Source organism: Triturus cristatus, chromosome 3_2 (genome assembly GCF_964204655.1).
Source record: "Triturus cristatus chromosome 3_2, aTriCri1.1, whole genome shotgun sequence".
NCBI lineage: Eukaryota > Metazoa > Chordata > Amphibia > Caudata > Salamandridae > Triturus > Triturus cristatus.
In genome coordinates this window covers 557,720,071-557,747,420 of record NC_140584.1, presented here as the reverse complement: position 1 = coordinate 557,747,420, position 27,350 = coordinate 557,720,071, and positions in this window count along the sequence as shown.

Below are 27,350 nucleotides of genomic sequence, written 5' to 3'. Positions count from 1 at the left end.
CGACTGAGGTCCTTACTGGCGGGGTCTTCCTCAGGACAAACAGATAGGTGGAGCAGAAGGGGAAGGCACCTAAAGAGACATAGGGTAAGTGTTAAAAACTGTGTCGAGTCCCAACTAAATTGACTTAGGGAGACTGGGTGAGCGAAAACATCGCCATAGTTACCATATTAGAAACAGGGCATCTAATCACTTGGAACGTGCGCGTCCGAGGGTGCAGGGCCTGGTGGGCTCCGAGGACTGTAGAGGGTGGAGTTCACCTGTAATGAATTTAAGGTGTCATTGTAACCATCCATAAACGGGTCAAAAGGATTGGAAATTATTCAGAACAAAAAAGAAAAAATCTCACTTACTGGTGATGATCAAATCAACGAAGAGAAGTTATTAAATCCAACATCACACGCCGTGAAAGACATCGGTGTGACAAGTGAAATAAATCACGAAGGATGATGACCTCTATGAATAAAATGGGAAAGAGTACTGATTTAAAAAAACAGATGGAAAACCCAACCTAGAGGATATTCAGCTAAGGACCTAGTACCCTAATTTGTCAACAATAACAGCGATTAAATAGGGGGAAAGTCCGCACCTTGGTAAGTGGTGGGACATAGGCTATATCGGTATTGCTGTACATTAATGAAAGTGATGACAGGAAGTTAAAAACTGTCTATCTGGAGAATACAAGTATGGTGAAGTCGCATCGTTTCCAGTATCACAATAAAGTGCACTTCGACAGAGCCGGTATGCATTTTCGTGAGGGAGTTAGAAAGCTAGGCAACTGAGTTTAGAAAAAAATACCACGCAATGCTAAGTTGCTCGTAGCAAGAGAGTTTAACAGAACAGACGTTCCCATACCTTAAGCGGCTGTCATGGCCTGTCGTGCTCGCGGTTTCAAACAAAGCACTGGACCCGTTGGGAGAATTCACTGATAAGGACACGCCGTGCGCCGCGTGACGTTCAACCGGGCGCAGCAGCTCGATGCTAGCAGCGTCGGTGTAGTAGAAGAAAGACACCGTGAGTAGTTCTATGGGGAAGGAGGCAAAACGCTCGTTGACGACTGATGCGAAAAAATGGTCATTAGTTCCGAGCACTCCAATGAATTAAATTAAGAGGCTAGATGGATGGTTACACATTAATTAAAAGTATATTAAGAAAGGGGATCTCGATTAAGGCTTCTAGCATGAATGAAGCAGATCAGTCCATGGGCATGGGGGGACAGGGGGTGAGCAAACCTGCAGGGGGTACATCACAATTGATCAGGCACATACGTAATTACAGACAAAGATGAAAGAAACATATTCGAGCAAAAAGAAAACCTTTGCATTGATTGTAAACACACACGACGGCCTATGTGATTGATCATGAACCCGTTATACCATTGACAGTAAACAGAGTGTTAATGGATAGACATAGCATTTGGAACATAAATGTAGCATAGATAAATAACATGTTTCAAAGTAATTAAACAGCTAAATAGATTAAAGGTTCCATTCACAACAGAAGCGACCTAACAGCTGGATGGATCGAGATACAGTGGCCAACTAATTTCAGTTCCCTAGAATGGCTAATTGGGCATTACTCGGATCCTGTTCGTTCAGACCCATGTTGACAGTGTCAAAGCGAATCATCCATTTGGACTCCCTAATGGTGAGAATAGAAGATATGTTGCCACCCCTAGGGCCCAGTTCAGTCTTCTCCACCACAATCCATTGCATTTGCTCGGGGCTATGTCCTAGTTGATTGAAATGTTCAACTAGAGGTGCTCCGATCACATTACATCTTATTCTACTTTGGTGCTGTAGAATTCTCGCCTTGATTTTTTGTTGAGTTTGGCCAATATATAATTGGCCACATGGGCAGAGGATCCCATAAATGACGTTGGTCGAGTTACAATTGGTGTGTGAATGAAAAGTGATGGTTTGATGTTTGTAGACAAACATTTTAGATTGAATGGTAGTTGGGCATGCCTTGCACGATCCGCACTTGAAATGACCTATAACGGGTGGTAGTTTCCAAATTGAGTGGATAGTTGGTGCAACCGGGTCCTCAAGGAAAGAATGTACCACATGGTCCTTGATGCTCATGGCTTTTCTGAAGGAATGCATCGGTAAATTCAGTTCATTGATCTCAGTTGATACAATGCCCCAATGTTTGTTAATTATCTTTTTCACGGCATTGCTTCTAGTTGAGAACGTTGTCACACATATCATCTTGTTGCTCGTTGGTGATGTAGCAGGATCTTTAGCTATGAGCAAATCATCACGTGGGTTGTACCAGGCCCTCTTCTGGGCCCTCTTAACCAAACGCTTCGGATAGCCCCTGGCAATTAGTCTGGCATTCAGGTCCTCCGACTCTGTCATGTAGTCCACTCGCTTAGTACAGTTCCTGCGGATCCGCAGGAACTGACCTACTGGGAGATTATCACGTAAACCACGTGGGTGGTAACTACTGTACCTCAGCAGGGAATTCCGTTCGGTTGGCTTCCTGTATAGGGTGGTAAAAAGTTTGGCATCTTCGCTGAATATTTTCAAATCAAGAAATGGTATCTCCTGAGTGTTGGACTGAATGGTAAACTGGATGTCTTGGTCGCATCGGTTAAGCCACTCATGGAACAAATTAAGTTGGGGTATATCGCCGCTCCAGATCATCAATATATCATCGATATATCTCTTCCATAGATTAATGTGTCCAGAGAAGGGGTTGTTGTAGAGGACGAAACGCTTTTCAAAATCGTCCATATACAGGATCGCCAGGTCTGGGGCAAAGGCAGCCCCCATCGCCACTCCTTTCGTCTGTACGTAGTACTTTCCTTGGAAGTAAAAGAAATTCTTCCTCATAGCAATAGTCAAGAGGGCTATAATGAAGTCAGTAGGTACCCTCATCGGTGCTGGTCTGGAGTTCAAGACTTCTCTCATGACTTCCAAAGCTGGTTCCTGAGGAATACTGGTGTAAAGTGATACAATATCACAAGTCACGAGTATTTGCTCGCTGGAGTTGAAAGGTTGTTGATCCACTATGTTGATTACTTGCATAGTATCACGCAGGTACGTCTCTGTTTCCTCAGCTAACGGTTTTAGAAAAAAATCTATGTACTTGCATAGAGGTTCCAATAATGACCCACACCCCGATACAATAGGGCGCCCCGGTGGATGAAGAATGTCTTTATGTATCTTCGGTAGGGTGTAGATGGTCGGTAGTCGTGGGCATTTTTGGTTCAAGTACTCGAATTCCAGTTTGCTTATAAAACCGAGGTTAAAGGCTTCCGAAGTGATAAGAAGGATTTCACCCATCAAGTCCTTGGTGGGGTCGGATCTGAGCAAGGAATAGCTGACACCATCTTGCAGTTGTCTCAAAATTTCGGATTTATAGGCAGTCGTGTCCTGTATCACTATGGCTCCCCCCTTATCGGCAGACTTGATCACAATGTCCTTATTGTTTTTAAGGGTCACGAGTGCAGTTTTTTCAGATTTACTGGTGTTCGGTATAGTGTGTTTATATGTCGATAGTAAGGTATTGACATCATTCAGAACCATGTTCTCATACGCCAAAATCCTGCTACTCATGGCACTGGTCGGTGGAAAGAACTTAGATGGAGGCCTGAGTCCAGTGTGGGATTTAGAGGGATTATCCTCAGCATTTCTGAAAAAGTATCTGAGACGGATCTTACGAAAAAATCCATAAAGTTCTGTCTTGAGATTAAATGAATTGGGATGAGCCGTTGGTACGAATGATAGACCTTTTGAAAGAACAGCTTGTTCATCAGTGCTCAAATTGTATGCAGAAATGTTAACCACAGGGTTATTGTGGGGCTCTACCATCTGTACACTTTCCTCCTTGTTGAGATCTCTCCATGATTCTCCTGTTGGAAACGGACCTGTTTGGGGGTTGAGCCTCTGCCTCTGTCCCAATTCGTACTCGGTGGGTTCTGCTGGCCTCTCGATGGTCCTCTTGGCCAGTTGCCGCCTCGTCCTCGCGGGGGTCTCCATTGGCCTTCCCCTAAAAAAGGGAAATAACCTTGGGGGGGATACCAGTTATCACGATAGTTGTCACGGTAGTTGTAATCGTAGCTCGGACCCTGGACCTCCGGGTCACTGTCTGAGCTCACAGTGGAGTCAGAAAAATTGGTGTAATTCCTCCTGCCTCTAAAGGCACCTCTGCCTCGTCCTGTAAAACGTCCCGAATTGTCTTGCTTGTAATAATCCTCGTTAAGGTAGGGGTACGTATTATTTTTCTCATAGAACCTGATATCCTTGGAGAGTTTATCCAGCTTCTTGTTCTGCGTAGTTGTTTCAAAGTCTTTTAATGATTTGGTGAGATTCTCCAGGGCACTTTTAGCGTTGATCAGGGAAGAATCTCCTGAGATCTCTTGTTTCAGAGCAGCGATTTCTCTCATCAAAACTTGGACCTGTTCTGCCGCTGTCTCCACTCCTAGAACCATCCAATGTCGCGAAGCATTGTTTGCAATGAAGCTGAAGCCTTCTTTAAATTTAGGTATGTCAATGAAGATGGCAGGTTCATTTTTAATCTGTAGTCCAACCGGTATTATGCTAGCCTGTAAATATTTGGTGAGCAGATGGCCATGAAGTTTAGTGCGGATAAGTTTCTTTTCTAGGCGTTCAAGTTGTGCTATTTTATCGTTGAGCGTGAAGTCAATATTTGGTGTGTCGGATGACAGAAAAAGATTTCTAGGATCCTGTAGCGGCTGGTTGATATAATCCTCAGTATAGGAAAGGGTTTCGCTCTCCACCATTTTCTTTACAGAAGGAGATATCACATAAAATACCTCGCAGGTATGCACCTGCACATGAAAGCGTTTAAACTAAGGATAAACCCAAAAAGTCGCTGGGACCTGGGTATCAGAACAGTAGAAAGGAAATGGTCCCAGAACAAAGGAGCTTGTAAAAGCCTAAACAGAATCAACAGTAATGAAAAATACAACAATGAAATAGCATCCAAGTGTTATTTAATCACACCTAGATGGGAACATCTTAATGTAGAAAAAGATTCACAATATTCAATCAGTGTGGGGTGCCACGGGGTAAGGGAAGGGAGTGATGGATTGGGTAAGGTAATAGGATAAGTGACATGGAAAAACTTTTACTACTCGTACAAATCAATTGTTTGGCACGCAATATTGTGCCAATTAATTAGTATGAAATCCATTCACAGAGGAAAATAGATGATTTGACAAAAACCATATACGATCAGAGGAAACCAGTGCATATTGCACTATTGTCGGTATTGGCACAGTCTTATGTCGACGTTTCGACCCCAAAGCATAGGTAGGCGACTGAGGTCCTTACTGGCGGGGTCTTCCTCAGGACAAACAGATAGGTGGAGCAGAAGGGGAAGGCACCTAAAGAGACATTGGGTAAGTGTTAAAAACTGTGTCGAGTCCCAACTAAATTGACTTAGGGAGACTGGGTGAGCGAAAACATCGCCATAGTTACCATATTAGAAGCAGGGCATCTAATCACTTGGAACGTGCGCGTCCGAGGGTGCAGGGCCTGGTGGGCTCCGAGGACTGTAGAGGGTGGAGTTCACCTGTAATGAATTTAAGGTGTCGTTGTAACCATCCATAAACGGGTCAAAAGGATTGGAAATTATTCAGAACAAAAAAGAAAAAATCTCACTTACTGGTGATGATCAAATCAACGAAGAGAAGTTATTAAATCCAACATCACACGCCGTGAAAGACATCGGTGTGACAAGTGAAATAAATCACGAAGGATGATGACCTCTATGAATAAAATGGGAAAGAGTACTGATTTAAAAAAACAGATGGAAAACCCAACCTAGAGGATATTCAGCTAAGGACCTAGTACCCTAATCTGTCAACAATAACAGCGATTAAATAGGGGGAAAGTCCGCACCTTGGTAAGTGGTGGGACATAGGCTATATCGGTATTGCTGTACATTAATGAAAGTGATGACAGGAAGTTAAAAACTGTCTATCTGGAGAATACAAGTATGGTGAAGTCGCATCGTTTCCAGTATCACAATAAAGTGCACTTCGACAGAGCCGGTATGCATTTTCGTGAGGGAGTTAGAAAGCTAGGCAACTGAGTTTAGAAAAAAATACCACGCAATGCTAAGTTGCTCGTAGCAAGAGAGTTTAACAGAACAGACGTTCCCATACCTTAAGCGGCTGTCATGGCCTGTCGTGCTCGCGGTTTCAAACAAAGCACTGGACCCGTTGGGAGAATTCACTGATAAGGACACGCCGTGCGCCGCGTGACGTTCAACCGGGCGCAGCAGCTCGATGCTAGCAGCGTCGGTGTAGTAGAAGAAAGACACCGTGAGTAGTTCTATGGGGAAGGAGGCAAAACGCTCGTTGACGACTGATGCGAAAAAATGGTCATTAGTTCCGAGCACTCCAATGAATTAAATTAAGAGGCTAGATGGATGGTTACACATTAATTAAAAGTATATTAAGAAAGGGGATCTCGATTAAGGCTTCTAGCATGAATGAAGCAGATCAGTCCATGGGCATGGGGGGACAGGGGGTGAGCAAACCTGCAGGGGGTACATCACAATTGATCAGGCACATACGTAATTACAGACAAAGATGAAAGAAACATATTCGAGCAAAAAGAAAACCTTTGCATTGATTGTAAACACACACGACGGCCTATGTGATTGATCATGAACCCGTTATACCATTGACAGTAAACAGAGTGTTAATGGATAGACATAGCATTTGGAACATAAATGTAGCATAGATGAATAACATGTTTCAAAGTAATTAAACAGCTAAATAGATTAAAGGTTCCATTCACAACAGAAGCGACCTAACAGCTGGATGGATCGAGATACAGTGGCCAACTAATTTCAGTTCCCTAGAATGGCTAATTGGGCATTACTCGGATCCTGTTCGTTCAGACCCATGTTGACAGTGTCAAAGCGAATCATCCATTTGGACTCCCTAATGGTGAGAATAGAAGATATGTTGCCACCCCTAGGGCCCAGTTCAGTCTTCTCCACCACAATCCATTGCATTTGCTCGGGGCTATGTCCTAGTTGATTGAAATGTTCAACTAGAGGTGCTCCGATCACATTACATCTTATTCTACTTTGGTGCTGTAGAATTCTCGCCTTGATTTTTTGTTGAGTTTGGCCAATATATAATTGGCCACATGGGCAGAGGATCCCATAAATGACGTTGGTCGAGTTACAATTGGTGTGTGAATGAAAAGTGATGGTTTGATGTTTGTAGACAAACATTTTAGATTGAATGGTAGTTGGGCATGCCTTGCACGATCCGCACTTGAAATGACCTATAACGGGTGGTAGTTTCCAAATTGAGTGGATAGTTGGTGCAACCGGGTCCTCAAGGAAAGAATGTACCACATGGTCCTTGATGCTCATGGCTTTTCTGAAGGAATGCATCGGTAAATTCAGTTGATTGATCTCAGTTGATACAATGCCCCAATGTTTGTTAATTATCTTTTTCACGGCATTGCTTCTAGTTGAGAACGTTGTCACACATATCATCTTGTTGCTCGTTGGTGATGTAGCAGGATCTTTAGCTATGAGCAAATCATCACGTGGGTTGTACCAGGCCCTCTTCTGGGCCCTCTTAACCAAACGCTTCGGATAGCCCCTGGCAATTAGTCTGGCATTCAGGTCCTCCGACTCTGTCATGTAGTCCACTCGCTTAGTACAGTTCCTGCGGATCCGCAGGAACTGACCTACTGGGAGATTATCACGTAAACCACGTGGGTGGTAACTACTGTACCTCAGCAGGGAATTCCGTTCGGTTGGCTTCCTGTATAGGGTGGTAAAAAGTTTGGCATCTTCGCTGAATATTTTCAAATCAAGAAATGGTATCTCCTGAGTGTTGGACTGAATGGTAAACTGGATGTCTTGGTCGCATCGGTTAAGCCACTCATGGAACAAATTAAGTTGGGGTATATCGCCGCTCCAGATCATCAATATATCATCGATATATCTCTTCCATAGATTAATGTGTCCAGAGAAGGGGTTGTTGTAGAGGACGAAACGCTTTTCAAAATCGTCCATATACAGGATCGCCAGGTCTGGGGCAAAGGCAGCCCCCATCGCCACTCCTTTCGTCTGTACGTAGTACTTTCCTTGGAAGTAAAAGAAATTCTTCCTCATAGCAATAGTCAAGAGGGCTATAATGAAGTCAGTAGGTACCCTCATCGGTGCTGGTCTGGAGTTCAAGACTTCTCTCATGACTTCCAAAGCTGGTTCCTGAGGAATACTGGTGTAAAGTGATACAATATCACAAGTCACGAGTATTTGCTCGCTGGAGTTGAAAGGTTGTTGATCCACTATGTTGATTACTTGCATAGTATCACGCAGGTACGTCTCTGTTTCCTCAGCTAACGGTTTTAGAAAAAAATCTATGTACTTGCATAGAGGTTCCAATAATGACCCACACCCCGATACAATAGGGCGCCCCGGTGGATGAAGAATGTCTTTATGTATCTTCGGTAGGGTGTAGATGGTCGGTAGTCGTGGGCATTTTTGGTTCAAGTACTCGAATTCCAGTTTGCTTATAAAACCGAGGTTAAAGGCTTCCGAAGTGATAAGAAGGATTTCACCCATCAAGTCCTTGGTGGGGTCGGATCTGAGCAAGGAATAGCTGACACCATCTTGCAGTTGTCTCAAAATTTCGGATTTATAGGCAGTCGTGTCCTGTATCACTATGGCTCCCCCCTTATCGGCAGACTTGATCACAATGTCCTTATTGTTTTTAAGGGTCACGAGTGCAGTTTTTTCAGATTTACTGGTGTTCGGTATAGTGTGTTTATATGTCGATAGTAAGGTATTGACATCATTCAGAACCATGTTCTCATACGCCAAAATCCTGCTACTCATGGCACTGGTCGGTGGAAAGAACTTAGATGGAGGCCTGAGTCCAGTGTGGGATTTAGAGGGATTATCCTCAGCATTTCTGAAAAAGTATCTGAGACGGATCTTACGAAAAAATCCATAAAGTTCTGTCTTGAGATTAAATGAATTGGGATGAGCCGTTGGTACGAATGATAGACCTTTTGAAAGAACAGCTTGTTCATCAGTGCTCAAATTGTATGCAGAAATGTTAACCACAGGGTTATTGTGGGGCTCTACCATCTGTACACTTTCCTCCTTGTTGAGATCTCTCCATGATTCTCCTGTTGGAAACGGACCTGTTTGGGGGTTGAGCCTCTGCCTCTGTCCCAATTCGTACTCGGTGGGTTCTGCTGGCCTCTCGATGGTCCTCTTGGCCAGTTGCCGCCTCGTCCTCGCGGGGGTCTCCATTGGCCTTCCCCTAAAAAAGGGAAATAACCTTGGGGGGGATACCAGTTATCACGATAGTTGTCACGGTAGTTGTAATCGTAGCTCGGACCCTGGACCTCCGGGTCACTGTCTGAGCTCACAGTGGAGTCAGAAAAATTGGTGTAATTCCTCCTGCCTCTAAAGGCACCTCTGCCTCGTCCTGTAAAACGTCCCGAATTGTCTTGCTTGTAATAATCCTCGTTAAGGTAGGGGTACGTATTATTTTTCTCATAGAACCTGATATCCTTGGAGAGTTTATCCAGCTTCTTGTTCTGCGTAGTTGTTTCAAAGTCTTTTAATGATTTGGTGAGATTCTCCAGGGCACTTTTAGCGTTGATCAGGGAAGAATCTCCTGAGATCTCTTGTTTCAGAGCAGCGATTTCTCTCATCAAAACTTGGACCTGTTCTGCCGCTGTCTCCACTCCTAGAACCATCCAATGTCGCGAAGCATTGTTTGCAATGAAGCTGAAGCCTTCTTTAAATTTAGGTATGTCAATGAAGATGGCAGGTTCATTTTTAATCTGTAGTCCAACCGGTATTATGCTAGCCTGTAAATATTTGGTGAGCAGATGGCCATGAAGTTTAGTGCGGATAAGTTTCTTTTCTAGGCGTTCAAGTTGTGCTATTTTATCGTTGAGCGTGAAGTCAATATTTGGTGTGTCGGATGACAGAAAAAGATTTCTAGGATCCTGTAGCAGCTGGTTGATATAATCCTCAGTATAGGAAAGGGTTTCGCTCTCCACCATTTTCTTTACAGAAGGAGATATCACATAAAATACCTCGCAGGTATGCACCTGCACATGAAAGCGTTTAAACTAAGGGTAAACCCAAAAAGTCGCTGGGACCTGGGTATCAGAACAGTAGAAAGGAAATGGTCCCAGAACAAAGGAGCTTGTAAAAGCCTAAACAGAATCAACAGTAATGAAAAATACAACAATGAAATAGCATCCAAGTGTTATTTAATCACACCTAGATGGGAACATCTTAATGTAGAAAAAGATTCACAATATTCAATCAGTGTGGGGTGCCACGGGGTAAGGGAAGGGAGTGATGGATTGGGTAAGGTAATAGGATAAGTGACATGGAAAAACTTTTACTACTCGTACAAATCAATTGTTTGGCACGCAATATTGTGCCAATTAATTAGTATGAAATCCATTCACAGAGGAAAATAGATGATTTGACAAAAACCATATACGATCAGAGGAAACCAGTGCATATTGCACTATTGTCGGTATTGGCACAGTCTTATGTCGACGTTTCGACCCCAAAGCATAGGTAGGCGACTGAGGTCCTTACTGGCGGGGTCTTCCTCAGGACAAACAGATAGGTGGAGCAGAAGGGGAAGGCACCTAAAGAGACATTGGGTAAGTGTTAAAAACTGTGTCGAGTCCCAACTAAATTGACTTAGGGAGACTGGGTGAGCGAAAACATCGCCATAGTTACCATATTAGAAACAGGGCATCTAATCACTTGGAACGTGCGCGTCCGAGGGTGCAGGGCCTGGTGGGCTCCGAGGACTGTAGAGGGTGGAGTTCACCTGTAATGAATTTAAGGTGTCGTTGTAACCATCCATAAACGGGTCAAAAGGATTGGAAATTATTCAGAACAAAAAAGAAAAAATCTCACTTACTGGTGATGATCAAATCAACGAAGAGAAGTTATTAAATCCAACATCACACGCCGTGAAAGACATCGGTGTGACAAGTGAAATAAATCACGAAGGATGATGACCTCTATGAATAAAATGGGAAAGAGTACTGATTTAAAAAAACAGATGGAAAACCCAACCTAGAGGATATTCAGCTAAGGACCTAGTACCCTAATCTGTCAGCAATAACAGCGATTAAATAGGGGGAAAGTCCGCACCTTGGTAAGTGGTGGGACATAGGCTATATCGGTATTGCTGTACATTAATGAAAGTGATGACAGGAAGTTAAAAACTGTCTATCTGGAGAATACAAGTATGGTGAAGTCGCATCGTTTCCAGTATCACAATAAAGTGCACTTCGACAGAGCCGGTATGCATTTTCGTGAGGGAGTTAGAAAGCTAGGCAACTGAGTTTAGAAAAAAATACCACGCAATGCTAAGTTGCTCGTAGCAAGAGAGTTTAACAGAACAGACGTTCCCATACCTTAAGCGGCTGTCATGGCCTGTCGTGCTCGCGGTTTCAAACAAAGCACTGGACCCGTTGGGAGAATTCACTGATAAGGACACGCCGTGCGCCGCGTGACGTTCAACCGGGCGCAGCAGCTCGATGCTAGCAGCGTCGGTGTAGTAGAAGAAAGACACCGTGAGTAGTTCTATGGGGAAGGAGGCAAAACGCTCGTTGACGACTGATGCGAAAAAATGGTCATTAGTTCCGAGCACTCCAATGAATTAAATTAAGAGGCTAGATGGATGGTTACACATTAATTAAAAGTATATTAAGAAAGGGGATCTCGATTAAGGCTTCTAGCATGAATGAAGCAGATCAGTCCATGGGCATGGGGGGACAGGGGGTGAGCAAACCTGCAGGGGGTACATCACAATTGATCAGGCACATACGTAATTACAGACAAAGATGAAAGAAACATATTCGAGCAAAAAGAAAACCTTTGCATTGATTGTAAACACACACGACGGCCTATGTGATTGATCATGAACCCGTTATACCATTGACAGTAAACAGAGTGTTAATGGATAGACATAGCATTTGGAACATAAATGTAGCATAGATGAATAACATGTTTCAAAGTAATTAAACAGCTAAATAGATTAAAGGTTCCATTCACAACAGAAGCGACCTAACAGCTGGATGGATCGAGATACAGTGGCCAACTAATTTCAGTTCCCTAGAATGGCTAATTGGGCATTACTCGGATCCTGTTCGTTCAGACCCATGTTGACAGTGTCAAAGCGAATCATCCATTTGGACTCCCTAATGGTGAGAATAGAAGATATGTTGCCACCCCTAGGGCCCAGTTCAGTCTTCTCCACCACAATCCATTGCATTTGCTCGGGGCTATGTCCTAGTTGATTGAAATGTTCAACTAGAGGTGCTCCGATCACATTACATCTTATTCTACTTTGGTGCTATAGAATTCTCGCCTTGATTTTTTGTTGAGTTTGGCCAATATATAATTGGCCAAATGGGCAGAGGATCCCATAAATGACGTTGGTCGAGTTACAATTGGTGTGTGAATGAAAAGTGATGGTTTGATGTTTGTAGACAAACATTTTAGATTGAATGGTAGTTGGGCATGCCTTGCACGATCCGCACTTGAAATGACCTATAACGGGTGGTAGTTTCCAAATTGAGTGGATAGTTGGTGCAACCGGGTCCTCAAGGAAAGAATGTACCACATGGTCCTTGATGCTCATGGCTTTTCTGAAGGAATGCATCGGTAAATTCAGTTGATTGATCTCAGTTGATACAATGCCCCAATGTTTGTTAATTATCTTTTTCACGGCATTGCTTCTAGTTGAGAACGTTGTCACACATATCATCTTGTTGCTCGTTGGTGATGTAGCAGGATCTTTAGCTATGAGCAAATCATCACGTGGGTTGTACCAGGCCCTCTTCTGGGCCCTCTTAACCAAACGCTTCGGATAGCCCCTGGCAATTAGTCTGGCATTCAGGTCCTCCGACTCTGACATGTAGTCCACTCGCTTAGTACAGTTCCTGCGGATCCGCAGGAACTGACCTACTGGGAGATTATCACGTAAACCACGTGGGTGGTAACTACTGTACCTCAGCAGGGAATTCCGTTCGGTTGGCTTCCTGTATAGGGTGGTAAAAAGTTTGGCATCTTCGCTGAATATTTGGTCGCATCGGTTAAGCCACTCATGGAACAAATTAAGTTGGGGTATATCGCCGCTCCAGATCATCAATATATCATCGATATATCTCTTCCATAGATTAATGTGTCCAGAGAAGGGGTTGTTGTAGAGGACGAAACGCTTTTCAAAATCGTCCATATACAGGATCGCCAGGTCTGGGGCAAAGGCAGCCCCCATCGCCACTCCTTTCGTCTGTACGTAGTACTTTCCTTGGAAGTTTCGTCCTCTACAACAACCCCTTCTCTGGACACATTAATCTATGGAAGAGATATATCGATGATATATTGATGATCTGGAGCGGCGATATACCCCAACTTAATTTGTTCCATGAGTGGCTTAACCGATGCGACCAAGACATCCAGTTTACCATTCAGTCCAACACTCAGGAGATACCATTTCTTGATTTGAAAATATTCAGCGAAGATGCCAAACTTTTTACCACCCTATACAGGAAGCCAACCGAACGGAATTCCCTGCTGAGGTACAGTAGTTACCACCCACGTGGTTTACGTGATAATCTCCCAGTAGGTCAGTTCCTGCGGATCCGCAGGAACTGTACTAAGCGAGTGGACTACATGACAGAGTCGGAGGACCTGAATGCCAGACTAATTGCCAGGGGCTATCCGAAGCGTTTGGTTAAGAGGGCCCAGAAGAGGGCCTGGTACAACCCACGTGATGATTTGCTCATAGCTAAAGATCCTGCTACATCACCAACGAGCAACAAGATGATATGTGTGACAACGTTCTCAACTAGAAGCAATGCCGTGAAAAAGATAATTAACAAACATTGGGGCATTGTATCAACTGAGATCAATCAACTGAATTTACCGATGCATTCCTTCAGAAAAGCCATGAGCATCAAGGACCATGTGGTACATTCTTTCCTTGAGGACCCGGTTGCACCAACTATCCACTCAATTTGGAAACTACCACCCGTTATAGGTCATTTCAAGTGCGGATCGTGCAAGGCATGCCCAACTACCATTCAATCTAAAATGTTTGTCTACAAACATCAAACCATCACTTTTCATTCACACACCAATTGTAACTCGACCAACGTCATTTATGGGATCCTCTGCCCATGTGGCCAATTATATATTGGCCAAACTCAACAAAAAATCAAGGCGAGAATTCTACAGCACCAAAGTAGAATAAGATGTAATGTGATCGGAGCACCTCTAGTTGAACATTTCAATCAACTAGGACATAGCCCCGAGCAAATGCAATGGATTGTGGTGGAGAAGACTGAACTGGGCCCTAGGGGTGGCAACATATCTTCTATTCTCACCATTAGGGAGTCCAAATGGATGATTCGCTTTGACACTGTCAACATGGGTCTGAACGAACAGGATCCGAGTAATGCCCAATTAGCCATTCTAGGGAACTGAAATTAGTTGGCCACTGTATCTCGATCCATCCAGCTGTTAGGTCGCTTCTGTTGTGAATGGAACCTTTAATCTATTTAGCTGTTTAATTACTTTGAAACATGTTATTCATCTATGCTACATTTATGTTCCAAATGCTATGTCTATCCATTAACACTCTGTTTACTGTCAATGGTATAACGGGTTCATGATCAATCACATAGGCCGTCGTGTGTGTTTACAATCAATGCAAAGGTTTTCTTTTTGCTCGAATATGTTTCTTTCATCTTTGTCTGTAATTACGTATGTGCCTGATCAATTGTGATGTACCCCCTGCAGGTTTGCTCACCCCCTGTCCCCCCATGCCCATGGACTGATCTGCTTCATTCATGCTAGAAGCCTTAATCGAGATCCCCTTTCTTAATATACTTTTAATTAATGTGTAACCATCCATCTAGCCTCTTAATTTAATTCATTGGAGTGCTCGGAACTAATGACCATTTTTTCGCATCAGTCGTCAACGAGCGTTTTGCCTCCTTCCCCATAGAACTACTCACGGTGTCTTTCTTCTACTACACCGACGCTGCTAGCATCGAGCTGCTGCGCCCGGTTGAACGTCACGCGGCGCACGGCGTGTCCTTATCAGTGAATTCTCCCAACGGGTCCAGTGCTTTGTTTGAAACCGCGAGCACGACAGGCCATGACAGCCGCTTAAGGTATGGGAACGTCTGTTCTGTTAAACTCTCTTGCTACGAGCAACTTAGCATTGCGTGGTATTTTTTTCTAAACTCAGTTGCCTAGCTTTCTAACTCCCTCACGAAAATGCATACCGGCTCTGTCGAAGTGCACTTTATTGTGATACTGGAAACGATGCGACTTCACCATACTTGTATTCTCCAGATAGACAGTTTTTAACTTCCTGTCATCACTTTCATTAATGTACAGCAATACCGATATAGCCTATGTCCCACCACTTACCAAGGTGCGGACTTTCCCCCTATTTAATCGCTGTTATTGTTGACAGATTAGGGTACTAGGTCCTTAGCTGAATATCCTCTAGGTTGGGTTTTCCATCTGTTTTTTTAAATCAGTACTCTTTCCCATTTTATTCATAGAGGTCATCATCCTTCGTGATTTATTTCACTTGTCACACCGATGTCTTTCACGGCGTGTGATGTTGGATTTAATAACTTCTCTTCGTTGATTTGATCATCACCAGTAAGTGAGATTTTTTCTTTTTTGTTCTGAATAATTTCCAATCCTTTTGACCCGTTTATGGATGGTTACAACGACACCTTAAATTCATTACAGGTGAACTCCACCCTCTACAGTCCTCGGAGCCCACCAGGCCCTGCACCCTCGGACGCGCACGTTCCAAGTGATTAGATGCCCTGTTTCTAATATGGTAACTATGGCGATGTTTTCGCTCACCCAGTCTCCCTAAGTCAATTTAGTTGGGACTCGACACAGTTTTTAACACTTACCCAATGTCTCTTTAGGTGCCTTCCCCTTCTGCTCCACCTATCTGTTTGTCCTGAGGAAGACCCCGCCAGTAAGGACCTCAGTCGCCTACCTATGCTTTGGGGTCGAAACGTCGACATAAGACTGTGCCAATACCGACAATAGTGCAATATGCACTGGTTTCCTCTGATCGTATATGGTTTTTGTCAAATCATCTATTTTCCTCTGTGAATGGATTTCATACTAATTAATTGGCACAATATTGCGTGCCAAACAATTGATTTGTACGAGTAGTAAAAGTTTTTCCATGTCACTTATCCTATTACCTTACCCAATCCATCACTCCCTTCCCTTACCCCGTGGCACCCCACACTGATTGAATATTGTGAATCTTTTTCTACATTAAGATGTTCCCATCTAGGTGTGATTAAATAACACTTGGATGCTATTTCATTGTTGTATTTTTCATTACTGTTGATTCTGTTTAGGCTTTTACAAGCTCCTTTGTTCTGGGACCATTTCCTTTCTACTGCACCACATTGGGGGCATTTATGCTCCCTGGCAGGAGGGGTCGGCCATTCAGGTGACCCTCTACTAGGACATAACGCCCCTAGCGGTCAATCTCAGTGGCCACACAATGAAAGGGTACGGAGGACCTCAACAATATAAAGGCCCCTCTGGCAAAGACGGAATATGTGGTGCTGTAACATCGGCCATGTCAGCGTGTGTCTTCCCCTTTAGATATGTGGGTGAGTGACTTATAGGTTTTAAGTGTAGTGACCTAAGATATAAGAAAACATATATCTGTCGTAAGTGGTACTAGCACCAGCTTACACAGGCTGAAATGGCAGGCCTGTAGTCACAATTTGAGTGGTCTTCCATGGGTGGCATAATACATGCTCCAATCCATGAGGGGCTTCTGGTGTACATAGGCCCTGGGTCCCTTAGTACCCTAGACTAGGCACTTAGAAGGGTGCACCAGTAGCCAATCTGAGGGGTACTTAAGCACTCACCATGGCACAGTGACTGGGGTCCTGATTAGCAGGATCCCAGTCAGACTAGTCAGAAAAAATATATAATGTCACTAGCAAAAAGTGGAGGTAACCATGATAGCAGATCCTACTTTCCTACACCCACCATATACCCTATCAATGGCATATTTCCCTAAATGTGTCATCTCATTGTGTGCCAATTTGTTATATTCCATAAACTTAGCCTTAGTCTTTTGTAGGATCAGTGGGCAGGAGCCCGCTCGGAACGAGCGCTCCAGCTCCATTTATTTATTTATTTATTTATTTATAGGTTTTTATAGCGCTAGAATCGACTCCAACTGGAGTATCTCTGCGCTTTTGGGCAGGTTTGTCCTTTATCAAAGTGAAACAGAGAGGGAGGGACTAAATCTCATTTTTAAACAACAAGGTTTTAAGTTGTTTTCTAAACATCAAGTGTTCAGAGCATAATCGAATAGTTACAGGGAGACTATTCCACAATATGGGTCCCATCACTGATAGAGCTTTACTTCCGTGCCTAGCCTTCTTGGCACGTGGCACTACCAGCAGATGCCCATTACTGGATCTGAGCGACCTGGAAGGAATGTAAGGAATGAATTTCTTTTCCAGGTATAAGGGACCTTGTCCATTTATGCTCTTATGTATCAGACAGCATGTTTTAAATTTTATCCTTTGACGGATTGAGAGCCAATGTAATTTTTCTAGAAGTGGCTTTGATGCTGTTCTTGGAGGGGCATTAAGGACAAGGCGAGCCGCCGTTTTTTGTATTACCTGGAGTCTGTCCAACACTCCCTCATTTGCAGAAAGCAACAGGCCATTGCAATAGTCGATCCGACTCAGGACAAGGGCCTGCACTAGAGTTTTCCTGAAGGGGTCCGGCAGCAATGGGAAAACCTTGCGTAGTAGGCTGATAGTATGGAAACATACGCCTGCCACATAATTTGTGTGATGTTTTAGTGACAAATCCTGGTCAAGGCGGATCCCCAGGTTTTTAACGATCTGTTTGGGCTCAGGTACTGTGCCCAGATCAGGTGGCCACCAATCAGGTGTCGAGAGTATTTTGGCTTCTCCGAACAGCATAACCTCCGTTTTGCTGACGTTACACTGTAAGTAGTTGGTAGACATCCATTGTGCTATGGCCTCCATGCCTGCAGAGAAGGAGCTCCTCAGCTGGTGAGGGTTTTGAAGGGGAAGAGGAGCTGCGTGTCATCAGCATATGACACGGGGATGAAACCAAATTTACGCATCACTCTTGCCAGGGGGGCCACATAGATGTTAAAGAGCGTTGGGCTTAAACAGGAGCCCTGTGGTACCCCTTTCATAATTTTTACCTCCGCTGAGCGGTACGTACCCATGGTGACAGTCTGGGTACGATCGGAAAGGAAGCTCCTCAGCCAGGCAAGGGCTTTGTTCTTAATTCCTACGTTCGACAACCCGTTAATAAGGATGTTGTATGACACGGTGTCGAACGCTGCTGACAGATCTAATAACACTAAGATCACAGAGAAGCCTTTGTCTTGGAACATATGCAAGTCGTCCATAACAGACAATAGGGTGGACTCAGTGCTGTGTTTTGGCCTGAACCCAGATTGAGAGTAGTCCAGGCCGCCAGCAGTTTCAATAAAGCTAGATAGGAGTCTGTTGACATACTTTTCTGTTAGTTTTCCCAGAAAAGGTAACAGTGAGATGGGCCTTAGGTTAGCTAGTTCAGTCCATGCAGTGGTGGTGTTTTTCCTAATAGGCCTAACTAATGCACGTTTCCATTCTCTGGGGACGGATCTCGTGCTAAGAGACAGATTGACAAGTTTTTCAATCGTAGGGCATAGTGTTTCAAATAAAGTGGGCATTCATTTGGCTGTAATAGTATCATCCGGGCTGCCACTTTTAATCTGCATGGCCAATACAGATAAGTCTTTGGGAGTGATGGGGAGAAAGGTGTCTAAGGTATGTGTATTATGATTAAATTTCGTGTCTTGAAAAGCAAGAACTGTATCAGTAGTCATGGCATTGTTTGAATCAACTATTTTCTCGTAGATAGTATCTATTTTATTTGAGAAAAACGATGATATTCTATCACAGAGCTGTTGAGACGCCAGCTCCGAGCTTTCACATGCTACATGTTTAACAAACGATTGAAGTACCTGATAAAGGACCCTAGGAGAATTCCCTGCAGCCGTAATTTGAGATGCTATATGAGTTTTTCTCGCTCTACGGATGGCTTTGTGATAGATGGATAGTGAGTCCCAATAGTGAATTCTGTCACTCGCCAGATGGGAGGTTCTCCATTTTTTCTCTAGCTTCCTAGCTGCTTGTTTTAGTGTTCTAAGGTCATTAGAAAACCAGATTTCCTGTTTATTGGCGGGCCGGGATTTGAAATTTTTTAAAGGGGCTATGTTGTCTATGGCCAACCTAGTTGCTATTTCAAACTTCCTTAGAGCACTTTCGATATTCTCTGATATCATAACAGAGGGCTCTGTGAAATTACTTGTAAAAACTTCTTTATTGACTTTATGCCATTGACGTCGTTTACAAGGTAGGGAAATCGGTCTATGTAGAGTATGGTTAAGGTGCGAGGTATAAAATTCAATAATAAAATGGTCAGTCCAGCTTACTTGAGTGGGGGGTGAACATGTAACTGTGGGAAAGTTTGCTAAAATCAAATCTAATGTGTGCCCTGCCTGGTGTGTTGGCCCAGAGTTCATTTGAGTTAGCCCAAGTACAGATAAATCGTTTAATACAGACTGTGCCTCCTTACAGTCTTTCTGGTCACTGTATGTTAAAATCTCCTACCAATAGGAAGTCCCTGTCAATACTGATATATGGGCGAAGGATCTCAAGTAACATATTAGAGAAGTTCATACATGGCTCCGGGGGGCGATATACCAGGGCACCCATCTGTATATTTTTAGGGGAATGATAGAATTTAAAAACCAATAATTCAATAACTGAAGTGCTTAGTTCAGCTAAGATGGTACAGTGAATTTCTTGTTTATGAACAATAGCAATCCCTCCTCCTATTTTCGTAGGGCGATCCAGCCTGATTATTTTGTAGCCCGTAGGAATTGCTAATGCAATGGCCGGGGTCGAGTGGGGTTTGAGCCAGGTTTCCGTGAGGAAACAAAAATCTGGTTCACTGGAGGAAATTAGGTCCCATACTTCTGATGTATGTTTGGGAAGTGACCTTATATTACAGAGTAGATGTTTACTTTCTGTGAGAGTTTTAGTTATGTTCTTACTAGCATTAGCAGGGGAAGTATAAGTAATAGTACTCTCTTTAGTGCATGTCTCATGACTATGTATTCCAAACTGGGCTCGACAGTAGCGGCAAGAAAATGGGCCTTCTAATATAAGACGTCCTCCCATTACACAATCTTGTGATTGTTGTTTCCCGCATATATTACGAAGTACCTGAGCTGAATAGGTCATCCTTGTGCAAGGCGATGGTGGACGGTCGATAATAATGGGTCCCATTGCCCCTTGCCCCGTTCTGTCGCGGACGGGCGCAGACGGGCTAGTCTTAGGCTAGTCTTTGGCGCTGTCGAGGGCGCCCCTCTGCGCGCCACCGCTGCGCACTAGAGCCGACGACTGGCTAAATAGTCCTTCCCAAGTGGTGCTAGAGCGCTAACCGCTCGACTGCCTCGAAGTTGCTGGGCGTGTCTGGCTCTCACCTGACCCGCCCTCCGCTCAACGGTATTGGATACCGAGTCGGACCGGGGCGGGCAGGCTTGGACACTGAGCACAGACCGGGAAATCAGTCCCTGGTGCCCCTTACAGGTCTGGGGGGAATCGGTCGTAACAAGAGTGAGTATTTCAAATAGTTTCCAATTTAAAAATACAGCGTTTCCAATTTATAAATACAACGTGCAAATTACATTTGTTAAAATTTGTCAAGTAGTGCAAGTGATATTTAAAACATCGCAGTCAGTTACATAAAAGTTCAACACTCTCTATAATGTTCCGCTCTGGAAAGTAATACCTGGCACCAAGCGATAGGGAGACACTGCCACTGTCCTCCCCTTATTCATGAATGAAATAATTCCATCAATTCATCTTCCAGTTTCTGTAGTCAATTTCAGATAGATGAAAGCACCCCGGCGTGTTGTGAAATTGCGATTCCCCAAATGTAGGATTTAAAGGCTTCCCAGATGGTGACTGTTGGACTTGGCCCTTCTGGCAGGTTCACCCCTGAACTTTTTTTCTTTTTACTGATGACTTGGTGTGGTGATTTTTTGGTTTCTGCGCACTTTCCCTGTGTCCCAGGGTAAAGTGCGTGCGTGCTCTGGGTGCATGTGGTGAGATAGGCCTGCCCTCCCATAGGAATGCATGGGGAATGTATGTGTCCCTAGTAGTTCCTGATGCGTGGGGTGTGCAGGCCCGAGTTTGGTATGTGCGGACTCGTGGGAGTGAATGCTGCGCGATGATGTGTGCGGCGTGCATGTACCTAGTGTGGAAGTGCCACTTCTAGAAGTGGGCACTTCTGTGTGCAGTGTGTCTGTCGCGTGATTGGCTGGTCATGTCATGTGACGGGCTAGGGATTCCCCAGAGTCAGGATGAGTCACCCAGTGGTGAATGGGGAGATCAGCAGCTAGATGGGTGGGAGGAGTACACCTGGGTCCTGAATAGGACAGGGTTTTCCACACACAATGCTGGCCCCGCCCCCTGTGGTGCGACTGACGACCCTAGCCCTGCCAGTGAATAGGGTGAGGGGCTGAGCACATCAAGGGTGCTCCCCAACCAGCTGCAACTGGTTTTCCCCCTCACCCTGAATCAAGAACAAAGGGTTTCACTGTATAAAAATGGGGCTGTGTCCCCACAGAAACTGTTCTTTGCCAGGATCCTGCCTGAGGGGGGCTGCTGCTGCTGCTGGACCAGAGGACCGCCACCTGGACTACCTCCCTGCCTGGAGGCCCAGTGAGCTGGCTCTGGGTCCAGCCTTGCCCCCACCCCTGCCCTGCTGCATGCAGGGGAGGACTTGCCTGGACTTTGGCTGATCGTGTGCCCTGAAGCGCTGGGAGCGCTCTATTTGGATCTCTAAGCGCCTGGGAGCGCTGAACTGGCCTTGAGCGCTGGGAGCGCTCTCCCTTGTTTTCCTTAGCGCTTGGAGCGCGCTATTTCTAAAAAGCCGGTGCCCACCCGGCGTCTGCCCCGTCTCTGCAGAGCCTGAAGTCCCCTGGCAGGTGCCCACCCTGCCAGGGAGATTGCCGCCATAATCGAGTGCCCACCTCGATTTACTGCCCTCAGAGAAGCGCCGGTGCCCACCCGGCATTTGCCCCGTTTTTATTGCCTACTTTGGATTTCTCCCGTCGCGGGTGCCCACCCCGCCTCCTGCCGCTTTCTGGTGATCTCTAAAAGCGGGTGCCCACCCCGCGTTTCTGCCTCCGAGCGGGTGCCTACCCCGCGCTCCACAGGAATCACCGCTGCCGGCCCGGGAACCCCGGGAGCACCTTGCCACGTCACCCGCCGCGTCAGAGGAGAGCCGCGCTGCGGTTGCAGAGTGCACGGGGGTTGCTTAGCAACCGGGGCCTCGTGGATCGGAGAGTCGGAAGTCCTGACTGGGGGCGGGGCCTCGGAACTTAGAAGCAGGAAGCGACGGGAGCCTACCCTGCGCTCCTGCACTGGCCGCAAGAAGAGCCCCGAGCAGCGCGTCGGCAACCCATGAGCGAAGATCCAGGCGGGAGCCTACCCCGCGCTGGGCCGGACCGGAAGAGAAGAGCCCCTTGTCACCTGCTGGGCCCGACCCGACGGAGTCCGGAGGTGAGTGGGGGCCGCAGGAGGGCGATCCGGGTCTGTGAGCCCCGTGAGGCTCCGAGTGCGCTAAGGATTTGCTCAGAGCGCTCGGGGGCATTCTTCTTTCGAGTCCTCCGAGCAGGACTCCAACGGTGGGGGCCATTGTTGATTCAGAGTCCGTAGGGACTCCAATGTAAAGGGGCCAGATTTACTCTCAAGAGCCGTGAAGGCTCCAACGACGGTGCCGCTATTGGTGTAGAGCCTGCGAGGCTAGGGGGCAGTTTGTTTAAAGAGTCCCCCGTGTGGGACTCCAACGTTGGAGCACAGCATTATTTAGAGCCTGCGAGGCTCTAGGAGGGCATTTTATTTCGTACAGAGCCCAGAGGGGCCCAGGGGACATTGCCCTACAGCTGCCCAGCACTTCGTGGGCAGCTGCAACGTTTAGGTTGTGGCCTCGGTGTTCTGGCTTGCGCAGCCTGCGCAGGCGCGCCCTGACTTTCCTGGACACAGCGCGTCCTTGCCCCTTCAAGGCCAGTTGGCCTAGGGACTGCCACAGTGGTGGCTAATGTGAGTTTGGCGCTATTGTTCCTTTCCTGCACCTCTGAATGTGTATTTATGCGTCATGTGCCTTGTTCTACACCGCTGAATGTAGTTTATGCATCATGTGTTTATGTTCTTAGACCCCTACAGGTATTGTGATACTTAGGTGGTTGTTTTCTCCCTAGTACAGGTGGTGCTAGTGAGGTCCTGATTCCCTGCGCAATATTTTCCTAAGGTGGTTAGGGTTGCGTAGGTGGTACTTCCTGTTACCAGTAGTTACTGGTTGTGTGCTATATGTTCTATTTTTAGTGCTACAGTGATTGTATGTGCTATGTTCTAAAATATTATTCCTACGTTCTAAGTGCTATTTCTACAAAGTGCTAATTCCTGACAGTGGTCCATGTGGCCCTGTCCCCTGTATATATAATCCCTTGTAAATTCTGCCCGTGCCTGTTGGCACATTGTAAAGTGTGTGTTTTTATCTAATGTGTTGTGTATAATACAAAGGTTATTTTTATATAATACCTTTTGTGGCGTTTCCTTTGTGGTGGGCCTTGGGTGTTGTTGCTGGGTGCGCGCGCAAACGCTTTACACATCGCCTCAGAGATAAGCCTGACTGCTCGTGCCAAGCTACCAAGGGGGTGAGCAGGGGTTATCTTTGGCGTGTAACTCCCCAGCCCTGACTAGAGTGGTGGTTTCTGCCTGGCTTTGGCGCAAGCCTCAGCCAACCAGAAATCCCATTTCTAACAGTGACCATACTCGACATACTACCCAAATTAATGCAGAAGTACTCATCGATCGCCTGTGTCAGTTCCTTAGGGAACACTGTGTCTAAGAGTGAATATTGTGGAAAGCACCAGGTGAAAGCCTTTGACTGTATGTCTTCTACTTTCAAAATCAGCTTCACCGGTGAGTGATTGGAGAGTTTTCGAGGCAGGTGCTCACAGCGGTCCATGTAGTTAAAAAAAACTGTGGGAAATAAGCCAGTAGTCGATACATGTATGAACGTCGTTAACAGGGGAGTAATGTGTGTATTCCCTGTCCTGAGGAAAGCTATATCGCCAGGCGGCCACCATTCCGCTGGCCTCAGCTATCGCAGTTTTAGCATAAGCGGACACCCCGGTTTACGCAGAGGCCCCCTAGATCTATCCAACTCGGGAGATAGCACGCAATTGAAATCTCTTCCCCCAAAGCTGCAGTATATGGTCAAAGCGCGCAATCTGGTTGTATAGCGAGTAATAGAACTGCGGGTCATCAAAGTTAGGTCCATAGACACCTATTGGTAATGCTTCAAAATGCCCCTTACTACATTGAGCGATCACATATCATCCCACTGGGCCCACACAGACCTCCCTGATGCTGGATTCATGGCACGCCCACACCAAGACCCCACGTGCATGCAAAGTGAACCCCCGCTGCTAGACACTCACCCCTCATCTTGCACTGAGAGAGCAACCCAGTTTGAAGGGCCAATTGAGTTTTCTATTGAATGGTCACATCTATGTGGTGACGCTGCAAATATAATACCACCTTACGTGTCTTTCGGCTGTCATTCAGCCCTCTGACATTCTAAGTGAGAAAATTCAGTGTGGCCCCATGTGTGGATAATGATGCAATGATGCAGTACTATCCTTCTCACCTCTCATCACCCACCCTGTACATTCGCAAGTCAAAAATAATACTCAGCGTCCACCACAGATTTTCCAATAGCTGTGGTGCAGGAGCAGTTGGATATAGAATGGTTCCCCCTCACCCATGCTGTGTTCCCTAAAACTTGACACAGCTTGTCATACCCACCCTCATTATCCCCTAACCCAAAACAGTATATCTCAATCAAACAGGTGTGGATCACACAGAGATACCAGATTGCCACTATGTGATCAATCTGTGGGTCCATGCTGTCAAGCAATTATGTCATCACTTCTGAAGAAAAACTGTGCATACTTAACATGAAATATATCCCTGAGAACCTGGTAAATGTAATCGATCATAACACATGGTAAACTGCACCGCTACTGACCAATCATGCACATCATATCGCAATTGTGGACATTTATCAGACAAGTAATACCACCATGCTGTGCTCCTCCCATCACTTCATTCCACTCTTTACTGCAAGGACCAGCAATTGGAGGGCTACATATTCTGCAACAAGTATTTACGCCCATTTAATGTCGTGCACATATCATACTAAGTCACATTGTTTACTGCAAATAGATTATAACAAGCATTTGCAATGCAATAGGTCACGCATTTGCGAGAGTTTAAGGTATTAGCATTGTAAATGACAATGCCTTTTATTTATGTTTAAAAACCAAAACATGAATACAAAAACATTGATGCAGGGGCCCCAGAGATGAAATGCAGATGGCTCCACACCCCGCCATGGTACACCCCTAGGAAGCCTGCCAAGGACAGCTTCCATTCGGGCCAGAGGGGTGAAGGCTCATCTGTTGCTCACTGTAGCATAGGCCTGCAGCGTGAGTGTTTGCATCAGCCAAGCATGTGCCTCTTCCAAACTAAACATGCTACTTGTGCGATTACATGCTGTAGTTCAGCAGTTACCAGAATGGACTCCAGGACTTTGCATTCAGAGGCCGGATACTTGAAGCAGCAGCGTTGGAACTCTTCAGTGTCTACGCTTTTGCTTCCTGGGTCTCGCGCTGCATGTGGATATACACCGGTGTCTCCGTGGACTCATCGACGTCACAGCACGGAGTGGCAGAACATTATGATGGATGCTAGTTTGGACCCGTCAATGTGGAGGTGGCGTAACGGCTACAGGGCCGACTTTTAAACTGGAGCACTGGGTTCGAGTCTCTGCAGGATGCTCAACATTTTGTGTGAATGCTAGGAAGAACAAATAAATAAAGATCAATCAAGGTGTGCTGCGCTTTATTAACAAAACTGAGAAAATAAGTGCTAAACACCACCATTTATTGTGTACTAACCGGGTTCAAGTCAAGCACAGTGTGCGCACTTTATAAAAAAACTGAGAAAATAAGTACAAAACACCGGCATTTATTGTGTACTAACCGGGTTCAAGTCAAGCACGGTGTGCGCACTTTATAGCAAAACTGAGAAAATAAGTACACAACACTGGCATTTATTGTGTATTAACTGGATTCAAGTCTCTGCGGGATGCTCAACATCACGTGTGATTGCTATGCCGCGCTGGGAGCACAAAAAAACGTGCAATTAACACTATAATAAAAAAGCTGGTAACAAGAGCAAAGAACAAAAATTACAGCAAAACTGGATGCATCAAACACTGCAACCCAGAGTATGCAAGCCACAAAAAAAAAGAAGTTCCAAGGGAAACACTTAATTCTACGTGCAGCTTGTTTACTGTACTTAGTCGGTGCTGCATAGGCGTTCCCCCCAAAAAAGAGGCTGATCTACAAAGCATATTAGCCCGTTACAATGAAAAAACGCAAACAGACAAGGTAATAAACCAATTAGAAGCAAGGAGGAAAAGTGGGTGGTGTTTGCCTAGATATACAGATTGCGGCACCCTCGCTTCAACTTAAGATGTTCAAAGTCTAAGCGTGGGTGCCCTCATTATAAAAGAAAAGTAAAGGAGAAGAAAGAAAGAGCCATAAAAAGAAGAAATGGCAGAATGGAGGAGGGCTTGTTAAAGTGGGTGGGAGAAGAGAAGATGGAGGGAGGAGGCAGGGCAGGGAACAGACTGCACAAAAGAGGACGTGGCAGAGGTTATTGAGAGACTAAAGAAAGAGTGGTGTGGGCTAGAGGGCCATGCAAAGGGAGGGTTTATTGGGAGGCAAATTATAGCCAGGGGCGGGATGAGATACAACAGCAGGTAAGACAAGCGGTGAAAAGAGAGGTCCGTTCTCTAGAGTAGGGGAGCAAGACTACACTCGAGTGAGATCCAGTCTCCTGGGCGGTAGAGGGTGATGTGTGTGTGGAAAGGTCTGGCGTCATTTTCCATCAAACTCACGAAACAGTGGTGGGTGCAGCTGGACCTCTCCCAGGTGGCAGCCGTCCGCTAGCTCCCGGCTCCCTGCAACCATACCCTCCCACTCCTTAAAGGGGGTGGCTGGTCTCTGGCCCCCTCCCTCTATCGCCCTTCCCTTGCAGCTTGTGACCAGAGCGCTGAACACTGGGGCTGCTGACAGAGAC